This window comes from Prunus dulcis, unplaced genomic scaffold, assembly GCF_902201215.1.
Source record: "Prunus dulcis unplaced genomic scaffold, ALMONDv2, whole genome shotgun sequence".
In the NCBI taxonomy this organism is placed as follows: Eukaryota; Viridiplantae; Streptophyta; class Magnoliopsida; order Rosales; family Rosaceae; genus Prunus; species Prunus dulcis.
Window position 1 is genome coordinate 1 of NW_023010480.1, and position 9,587 is coordinate 9,587.

General features: G+C 36.1%; 1 long non-coding RNA gene across 2 annotated transcripts; it reads right to left on the reverse strand.

Annotated features, from left to right (window-relative positions):
* Positions 1–5,235: 5,235 nt before the first annotated feature.
* LOC117613664 lies at positions 5,236–9,335 on the reverse strand. Of its 2 annotated transcripts, XR_004583770.1 has the most exons (4): positions 8,932–9,335; positions 8,233–8,713; positions 6,394–6,889; positions 5,236–5,393 (listed from the first exon to the last, which is right to left on the reverse strand). It is a non-coding gene; the product is annotated as an uncharacterized LOC117613664 (long non-coding RNA). The 2 variants fall into 2 exon arrangements; XR_004583769.1 differs by lacking the exon at positions 5,236–5,393 and having other exon boundaries at positions 5,644–6,889.
* Positions 9,336–9,587: the final 252 nt, after the last annotated feature.

Below are 9,587 nucleotides of genomic sequence, written 5' to 3' on the forward strand. Positions count from 1 at the left end.
ACAGAAACAGAGTTTGAGTTTTGAATCAGTTAAGACCGCAGCACGACTTGAGTTGTACAGTTATTATTCAGATATTTCTTTTTTAAAGGAATTTATTTTAAAACCATCTCGTACCCATTTTCTTTGGTGATTACCCAGAGTTGGACCGATGTCTATGGACATCCAGTCTGATTATAGTTCAGTCAGTGCACTTGACTTTGCCTCACGAGTTTCGGGGACGCTCGGACCGTGAGTGCCAGGATTTGCGGCTCGGCAGACTTGGTGTCCAGAGACCTGCCAGGATTGTGGCTCTGCTGACTCTGTGTCCCCGAGACCTGCCAGGATTGCGGATCAGGCTGACTACGGTCCCCTGCATCCTGCCAGAGCGACTCGAGCTGACTTGGTGTCACCGAGGAATCTGCCGGCGGGACAGGCTTATCATAGTCCCCTGATTTCGCCAGTTTGCGGCTCGGGTAGCCTGTGTGACGCCCGAGACCTGCCAGGGAATTGACGGATCTGATAGGGGTACAAATTGGTGGTATTTTCCAAGGATTTTGAGTTTCTTTTATTTAATTATGATTTTCAGTTATTTTATAACAGCTTTTCTGATTTTTCAGGCATAGATACCTTTATATTTGTTCAGTATGCAAGGTTTGAGTACAGAGTTTTTATACACGTTTGATTTCAGCACTTTTATGAAAGCTTTGATTTCAGTAGTTTTGTATGAAACTTTCGAACTTGAATATGACTGATATAGAATGCCTTGAGTTGAATATGCTTGGTATAGAAAGTACGTATTCAGTTTTATTTAGCTAAATTTCTTTTTTACAATGGGGGATATTATGTTTATGACAATTGTTTTGAAGAACATTATTTTTGTCCACTCACATTTTCAAACTGTTTTTCGCCCCCAGGCCATAGAGGTACGCGGGATCCACCACCGGGCTAGTCAGAGCTTCCGCACCCCCAAGTAAGGTAGAATTGTTGAAAATCCTTTAAACCTTGAGAACTTGAGAATATGCTCTGATATCCAGTTGAAAATTTGGAGATTTGAATTGAATTGATTACTGGAAACATTCTGGCTGTTGGGTGAAATATTTGAGATTGTTTGACAGGTGAAAAATTTTGGGATTTGGTCAAAATACAGAGGAGACTCTGCCGAATATTCGGCAGAAGTCTACGGAAAATTTAAGGAGAAATTGAAGTAAGAAGGGTAAAAAGGTCATTTGTGCCCGACATTCGCCAGGTGTCGGACACGTACAGGACTTGGCTCGAATTCCAAAGTGGAAATTGGGTCGGGTCCTGTCAATAATGGTTTTTTTTTATACAAAATAAATGATTTACAGGAAAAAAGAACAACATTAAATGGGGAAAGTGGCCAATGCAAAGTTGGACCATAAGGTGAGAGATGACAATGATTTGGTCAGTTTATTAATTATTTTATTAAGAAGGGTATATTAATGAGAATTTTTTATTTCAGATACAAGAAGAGATTAGTAATAAGTGGAGGAAATTGAACACTACAGAGAAGGCAACATATGGTTCTGCCTTAGAAGGTTCAAGCGGGCAAGTAAACGACTCAGTGAATGAGATGAGTTGTATAACTAGATGCAGCCCGGACCGATTCCATCGTACGGTGGAAAAATTGTCAAAATGAGAAGCGGTTAGCAATTAAGGCTATTGGGTTCGGTAATGTGTCATCTTTGTCGTGCACTCGTTTACACCGCCAATTATGCCATTTTTTGATTCAAAAGTTCAATCCTGATACGTCTTCTATAGAAGTGACCGATTAATCACTAATAATCCTATCGCTCAAAATAAGTGACCGATTAATTGGTTCTCCATTTTTCTTGGCAAAAAAAAACTGGTTCTCTTTTTTAATTGTTACATATACTATATACTCATTAAAATATTATATTTGACTAAAATAAATTAAAATATTATACAATAATGTATAGATACCCATAGAAAAGAATAATTAGACTATCTATATTATATTTAGACCAAAAAAATAAAATGGATATAACTAATGTAGGGTTTAACATTGCAATTGAGAGCCATACTGTAAATCTAAGCTATTTACTCGAGACCTGAATCCAATTTCTTCACCTCACAGAGGTAAGGCCAAGGATTAAAATATCAGCCATGCAAATAATATTGGGCCTTCAATTTACGGATATTTTGGGGGATATATTGTTATCGTCTTAGGTATCGAAAAAAGAAGAAGACAGATATAGGCATTGAAACACATAATTTTGGTATAAAACTTTCATAAATGTTATGTACATTATCAATGAATGTATTGAACAAATAAAACTCAAAAGTTACTAATAATAAGATATACATACAATGAAATCTAAGTGGTATGTAATGCGTGTTAATGAAAAGTTTGAAAATAAAATGTTGATTAGAATGAATAAACTATGCATAAATCCATAGTTTGTTTTAACATTGGATTACAATTTAGATAAGTGTCCATCTACATAAATGAAGAGCTCCAATGAGGTTCAAACAATGAGGAACAACCATCTAGATTCATACAATAGTCATACCAAGTCACGTAACCCAAGCAGTTTGTAAGCCATGTTAGAACATAGTGCACATAGGTCTCTCTTGAGCTCCCTACTATCTTCCCATATATGAGATAGTTAAGATTAACCCAACTAGTAGGAAAAGGGCGGTCCTGAAATAGTGCAAGTGGCGCCAATGCACAGGGCCCTTGATTTTTGAGGACTCCCTAAATTTTTTTATTTTACATAATTTATATTAATATTATAACAACTGTATATATACTCCAACGTGCAACAAATTGACACAAAAATTTATTTAGTGGAGTTGGTTTCTAGTGCATATCCCTTGGTACAAGGCTCACGTGAAAAATTTTAAGAACATAATTTTTAATAGTTATAAAAAAGAAGCACGTGAAAAATATAAGGGGACAATCCAATTAAATTAACAATAGTATATATCACACCCATACGCTTTTTCTTTAAAAAATAATAATAATAATTTCTTCGACTCAAAACAAAACAAAACAACATAAAAAATAAAAAAATCATGTCTTCTTCTTTCTCATGAACTCTTATTTTTTCTTACCGAACATACCAACATTTAACTTTATCAAATGAACGCAACATACTCAACGAACACAACCCTTGCGTTCGGGTGAAAAAATAGTGCGTTTGTTTGAAAAAGAAAGTTAGTGGGGTCCATTTTCCAACGGACAACTTTACTCTACGAACACACTCCTTGCGTTCGCATGAATAAATATCCCGTTTGTTTGAAAAAGTAAGTTCATTTGGCCCATTTTTCCGGAGAACGGGCAACTTTACTCAACAAAAGCAACCCCAGCGTTCGCGTGAACAAATAACCCGTTTGTTTGAAAAAGTAAGTTAGTTTGGCCCATTTTTCAGGGGAATGGGCAACTTTACTCAACAAATGCAACCTCTACGTTTACGTGAACAAATAGCCCGTTTGTTTGAAAAATTAAGTTAGTTTGGCCCATTTTTTCGGAGAACGGGCAACTTTTCTTAACAAATGCAACCCCTACGTTCGCGTGAACAAATAGCCCATTTGTTTGAAAAAGTAAGTTAGTTGGGCCCATTTTTTCAGGGAACAGACAAGTTTACTCAACGAACGCAACCCATTGCGTTCGCATGAACAAAAAGCTAGTTTGTTTGAAAAAGTAAGTTAGTTGGGCCAATTTTTCCTGAGAAGGAGCAACTTTACTCAACGAACGCAACCCCTGCGTTTACATGAACAAATAGCCCGTTTGTTTGAAAAAGTAAGTTAGCTTGGCCACTTTTTCGGGGAACGGGGAACTTTACTCAACAAACGCAACCCCTGCATTCGCTTGCAAATAGCCTGTTTTCTTGAAAAAGTAAGTTAATTGGGCCCATTTTTCCAGGGAACGGACAACTTTACTCAACGAACGCAACCCATTGCGTTTGCGTGAACAAATAGCCCGTTTGTTTGAAAAAGTAAGTTAGTTTGGCCCATTTTTCTGGGGAACGAGCAAATTTACTCCACGAACGCAATCCCTACGTTCGCATGAACAAATAGCCCGTTTGTTTGAAAAAAGTAAGTTAGTTGGGCCAATTTTTCCGAGGAACGAGCAACTTTACTCAACGAACGCAACCCCTGCATTGACATGAACAAATAGCCAGTTTGTTTGAAAAAGTAAGTTAGTTTTGCCCTTTTTTTTGGGGGACATGCAACTTTACTCAACGAACACAACTCCTGCGTTGACGTGAACAAATAGCCCGTTTGTTTGAAAAAGTAAATTAGTTTGGCCCATTTTTTAGAAGAACGAGCAACTTTACTCCATGAACGCAACCCCTGCGTTTACGTGAACAAATAGCCCGTTTGTTTGAAAAAGTAAGTTGGTTGGATATATTTTTTCGGCGAACAGAAAACTCTCCTTAACGAACGCAGCTGTTGCGTTGGTGTGAAAAAATATCCCGTTTGTTTAAAAAAGTAAGGTGGTTGGGCATGTTTTCGGCGAACGGGTAACTTTTCTCCAAGAACGCACGTATTGCTTTCGTTTGAACAAATACCTTGTTGGTTTAAAAAAGTAACTTTGTTGGCCTTCTTTTTCGACGGAACGTCAAGTATTTTTAAACGAAAGCAAACCCTTACGTTCGTTTGAACAAACTTCCATTATTAAGAATAGAATAAGAGTGCTGCTAAACGAACCCTAAAATTAATTTAGTACATCCTACTATAAAAGTATATATTGAATTACTGATTTATCCTAATATAAAATGACCAAAAAAGATATATGGAATTGTGAAACAAATATAATTTTAATAAGTACACCCCACTAACTATATTCAACCCTAATCAAAAGATTGCTTGTCCTATTGTGTTTTTAAGGAAAGATGTGGTAATTGCAAGAACTTGGAATTGCAAAAACAGTGTCAACAGTTTTAGTAGAAGCATAAATCCATATGAAAAGTCAAAGATTTATAAACACTATTAAAAAAATCAAGCTGAAAATTAACTATAAAATAATGCTACAAGTATTAGGGTGTATCAGAGAATTTTTGGTAGTTTTATAGGGCGTACTTAGTTAATTTTACATTTTAATTAAAATATTAGGGTGTACTTAGATCATAAGGTGTACTCAGTTAATTTTAAGGTTCGTTTAGCAACACTCTAGAATAAATATAAAATTACTTTGGTTTCTCAAAGAGATTTTCCTTTCACAGAGAATAACGCAAAACTTGGCACCATCCCTCAAAAGACACAATCAAATAATAAAAACAGATTTGTATTTCACCTAAGCAACTCATGATTTTGGCACAAAGACAAATTATCCAGTACAAATTTCCTTTATTTGTTTTTTCACATGTATCCATACTCCTTTTCAGTAACCAATGCGGTGATGTGCACCTTCCTTGCCATTTGTGCACCTACAATAGGAAAAATGGAAAAAATTAGACGCAAGAGAAATCATAAAATTACACAATCTACAAATTTGAACAGCAAGAAAGAAAAAAACAGTAATTAGAATGAACAACCAAATAATGAAAGAACCTCAAAATACAACCAATCAAATTCTATGATGACAATTACCCAAATTGAAGTAAATAATAGTGCAACTAAAAAAGAAAATTATAGCTTTTCGTTTAAAATAAAATTAAAAAATTACAATCACGAAGCATGAAACTTAAACTGAATACAGAACAGGAAAGAAAAAAATTGCAACCAAATGTTCCTATTATAGGAAAAGGGACTAATATGGGCGTTCAATTGGGAAAATGGAAATATTATTAGCCTTTAAGGCTTTTTATACAAAGAGAAAACAGATATCACACAAAAACATTAACAAATTTCAAACAGCAATTGTGTACTTAAACTAACTCTTTACCCAAAAAAAGGAAAAGCAAAGAAAAAATAGAGCTATACTAATTATTTCTCCGCTAAAAAGACAATCATATTAGTAATGTATATACCTTAAATGCTTCACAGCTTTATCTCTTAATTGTTCCCATATGAAATTTTTTGACTTCATCCATTATGCACAACAAAACAGAATAGATAGTTTAAAGAACAAAACTAATATCAACTAATGAAAACAGGAATAGTGGCTCAATTTACATTATATTGCCAAATCACATACCAAATGGATGCTTGGTAATAAACCAAAATGAAGCTATTGATATGCAAAACAGATAAATAAGTTTAAACACACAAACAAAGGCATAGTCACCCAAAGACTCAATCTTTGGGTTCAAATACTAAAACAATTTATTCATCATATAAAGATCATATAACTTGGATTAAATATCATCCAATTTGTTTCTTTCTTATAAGATCTGCATTAGAAGGTCAGAGCGTTTGCAGTCACAAGAAAAAGGAATTTCACAGAAAGTTGAAATAGAAGTAACTGAAAGAAAGCATTTTCTTCACCTAACTGCTTCTAACCCTTCAACTCCTCTGCCAAAAGAATCCCCTGAGAAAACAAAAGAAGAACAAAAATCAAAGCCTAATCTGGACACAACTCTAAATAAATGAATTAATGAGAAAAGCAGAGATGAAGAGGAGAGCACCAAAAAACAGCAAGCAACTAAAATGAACTGCTGATTATGAATATAAAAAAGATTCTTGAAGGCAGAACCATCTAAGCTTATAATCTGTAACAGAAATTGACACATTAAATCTAACACAAATAACATGTTATCTAAAACTCAAACAAATTAATACAACACTCGAAAAGCAAAAATACCACTCGACATTCCAAATGTCATCTATAAATGGCACATAACTTGTCCCTCTCAATGTCAGTACACAATCAAAAACTGGAAGCACCGTGTTATTTGGAGTGTAACACAGCATGCGATTGGCCTGTCATGATATCCAGCTTCTTTCCAGTCGGACTCTTTGTGTAAAGGACAATTGCCATTTTCTGAATAAGCACTTGATGTAATCAGAAAAATCCAACTCAAAGGTTGCAAAGATTCATGACCAATGATGTGCGATAATTGGTATAAAACTATGAATAGCACACAATAAACAACAGAAAGAAGAAACCTTGATACAATTAACATGACTATTGCAAATTCAAAAAGAAATAAATGACCAAAACTCTGCTGCACAATCATTAGAGGCTTCTTGAACAGAGACAAAATAAAGCAAGTACAAGTCCTGGCGAAGCTCTGTCATCAACCCTTCAATGAAGCAACTCGTAAGAAACTCACCACCACCATTGTCTTGAATGCCCATATGGTAGCCAAGATCAAAATCAAGAAGTGCAGTGCCACCATTGCATACCCAACATGAGTGTGACATTTCAGCAAACAAATGGAGAGCATGTGGTGATATGCCAGATGTATCAACCCCAAAACCCAATTGCTTTCAAGCTTATTGATCAAGATTCTTCAAAGACAAAAACCGAGTAATGATCTAAATTTTTGTGGACATGATGGGTTGTTTTATATAAACATGTAGGGGTAAAATCGTCCGTTCAGAATAAATTGCCCCTTCTCGTTTGTGATGCTATGTATTTCGGATAATTGTGCCCGGTGATTGAAAGTACAAAATATATCTACTTATGCTAGTACAATAAAATATGATCCATTATTCTTATTTCGGTTTGCACACAGTCACTCATACATTGCATCGCCGTAGTGCAATTGCATGTGTGTTATGCAAACGCTACCCGCCTGTGAGCAAACTCCACATAGCTTAAAAACGCAAAGTTAATGAATGTATGGTGCGAAGACAAAGAAAAGTAACTAACTACTTCATTATGACCTTATGGCTATTAATACATATTAGGGTTAACCACATTATGGTTTACGAAATTGGGGATATTTTTGAATATGATTTGTACTACATGACAATTTCTATTACTAAATATTTTCGAATAATTGGTCCTTTTGTAGTATAATATGTTCGGATTATTGCCCCTTACCGTTTGTCATGCTCTGTATTTCAAATAATTGAGCCCTTCGATTTATAGTAAAAAATATTTCTAATTATGCAAGTACAGTAAAATATGATCCATTTTTCTTATTTTCGTTTGTGCACAATCACTCTTGCATTGCATCACCAACATGCAATTGCATGCTTGCAATGCAAATGTTGCCCGACTGTCGGCAAACTCTTCAGAGCTAAACACGAAGCTAAAAACATACAATTGCATAAACTCATTACTCAAAATATATTGAACTCCTAAACTGCATGAACTCATTACCCAAAATACATTCAACTCATAAACCAGAAAAAGAGGGTTGTTTGAACTCTTACTTGATGTTTCCAAATTTTCAACGCATCCTCTTTACACTTCCTTTCTCCACCAACTCAAATGTCGTCGTTCACACAATTCCAACAAATCAAACTAAATTCCACTCAATTTGGTGACCACTACATCATGGAGGCTGGACCCATCATCAATTTCGCAACGATTACCTCTCTGCATATCAGTTTTGGGCAAGCAGAGAGAAGAGTTGAGGACCTCGCTTAGGCAGAGTCGCCAGCTTTGTCTTCAGTTTTCTCGTGACGACCTCGATTCGGTGAGCATGCTATGCTATTTGCCTTTGGAAACTTATTTTTGTTCATTTTGTTTCCATTTAAAAACAAAAAATGAAATTTTACAAAAGAAAAACATACATCCACATGCTTGAATGAGTAAGGAGTAAAACCTTAAAGATATGGAAGGCCCGCTGCCAGTGCCTCTATCAGTCCACATCGCACCCTATCGCATCTTGAGCAAGCAGACAGGGAGTACCTGGAATGGAAACAAACAGCGAACGCATTAATGCATTGAAAGCAAGTAGACAGGGAGTACCTGGAATGGAAACAAACAGCGAACGCATTAATGCATTGAATCAAAGACCGACCTACTAATTAATTCCTCAGGCATGTCGCTCTATCAAATAAAAAACAATGATCTCAGTAAACCCTAAATTTCAAAATCAACTTTGATGGGTCCTGGAAATCCCGTACCTAGCCCCATCAGATCTCTGGTCTTGGTGTTAATTACTACGCAATTTCAACGGTGAGCTCTTGAACGGATCCGATCGTGGATCAATGGCGGTCATCGAGGCGTTAAACCTCGCAAAACAAGAATCGCATTGGAGGAGCTTTTCTTCATGCCTCGTCGTCTCTCTCTCTTTCTTCACGCTCATGGGAAGTAGGGAGAGGATTTGGTGGGCAAGCAGGGAGAGCATTTGATGGGCAAGCAGAGAGAGGATTTGGGGGCGCTTATGATTGGATTTAGGCAAGCAGAGAAAAGAGCTGGAGGCTCTTACGATTCGATTTAGAGAGAAAACTTGGAGCGAGCGTCGTCTTCCACCTCCACAGCATGCGTCTGGTTCTGTTATCCCTTATAAGAGTCACATGTGACTCAGGTGCTCAATACCAAAGGCCTGAATAGGTTATCCAGTCATTCAATCTCAACCATCCATTTTTGAAATGCAAACTCAACCCTTGGATTAGTGGCTGTACAGATACAGCCAAGGCACCACAGAATTTTCGCAAGAATATATTTATTTACTACTCTGCATAAGCATATACCCACTTTGACGTGCGAAAAAAGGACAAAATGATGACTGAATGCCAAAAATGAAAATAAATAAATAAAAAGGAGTAAATTAATGTAT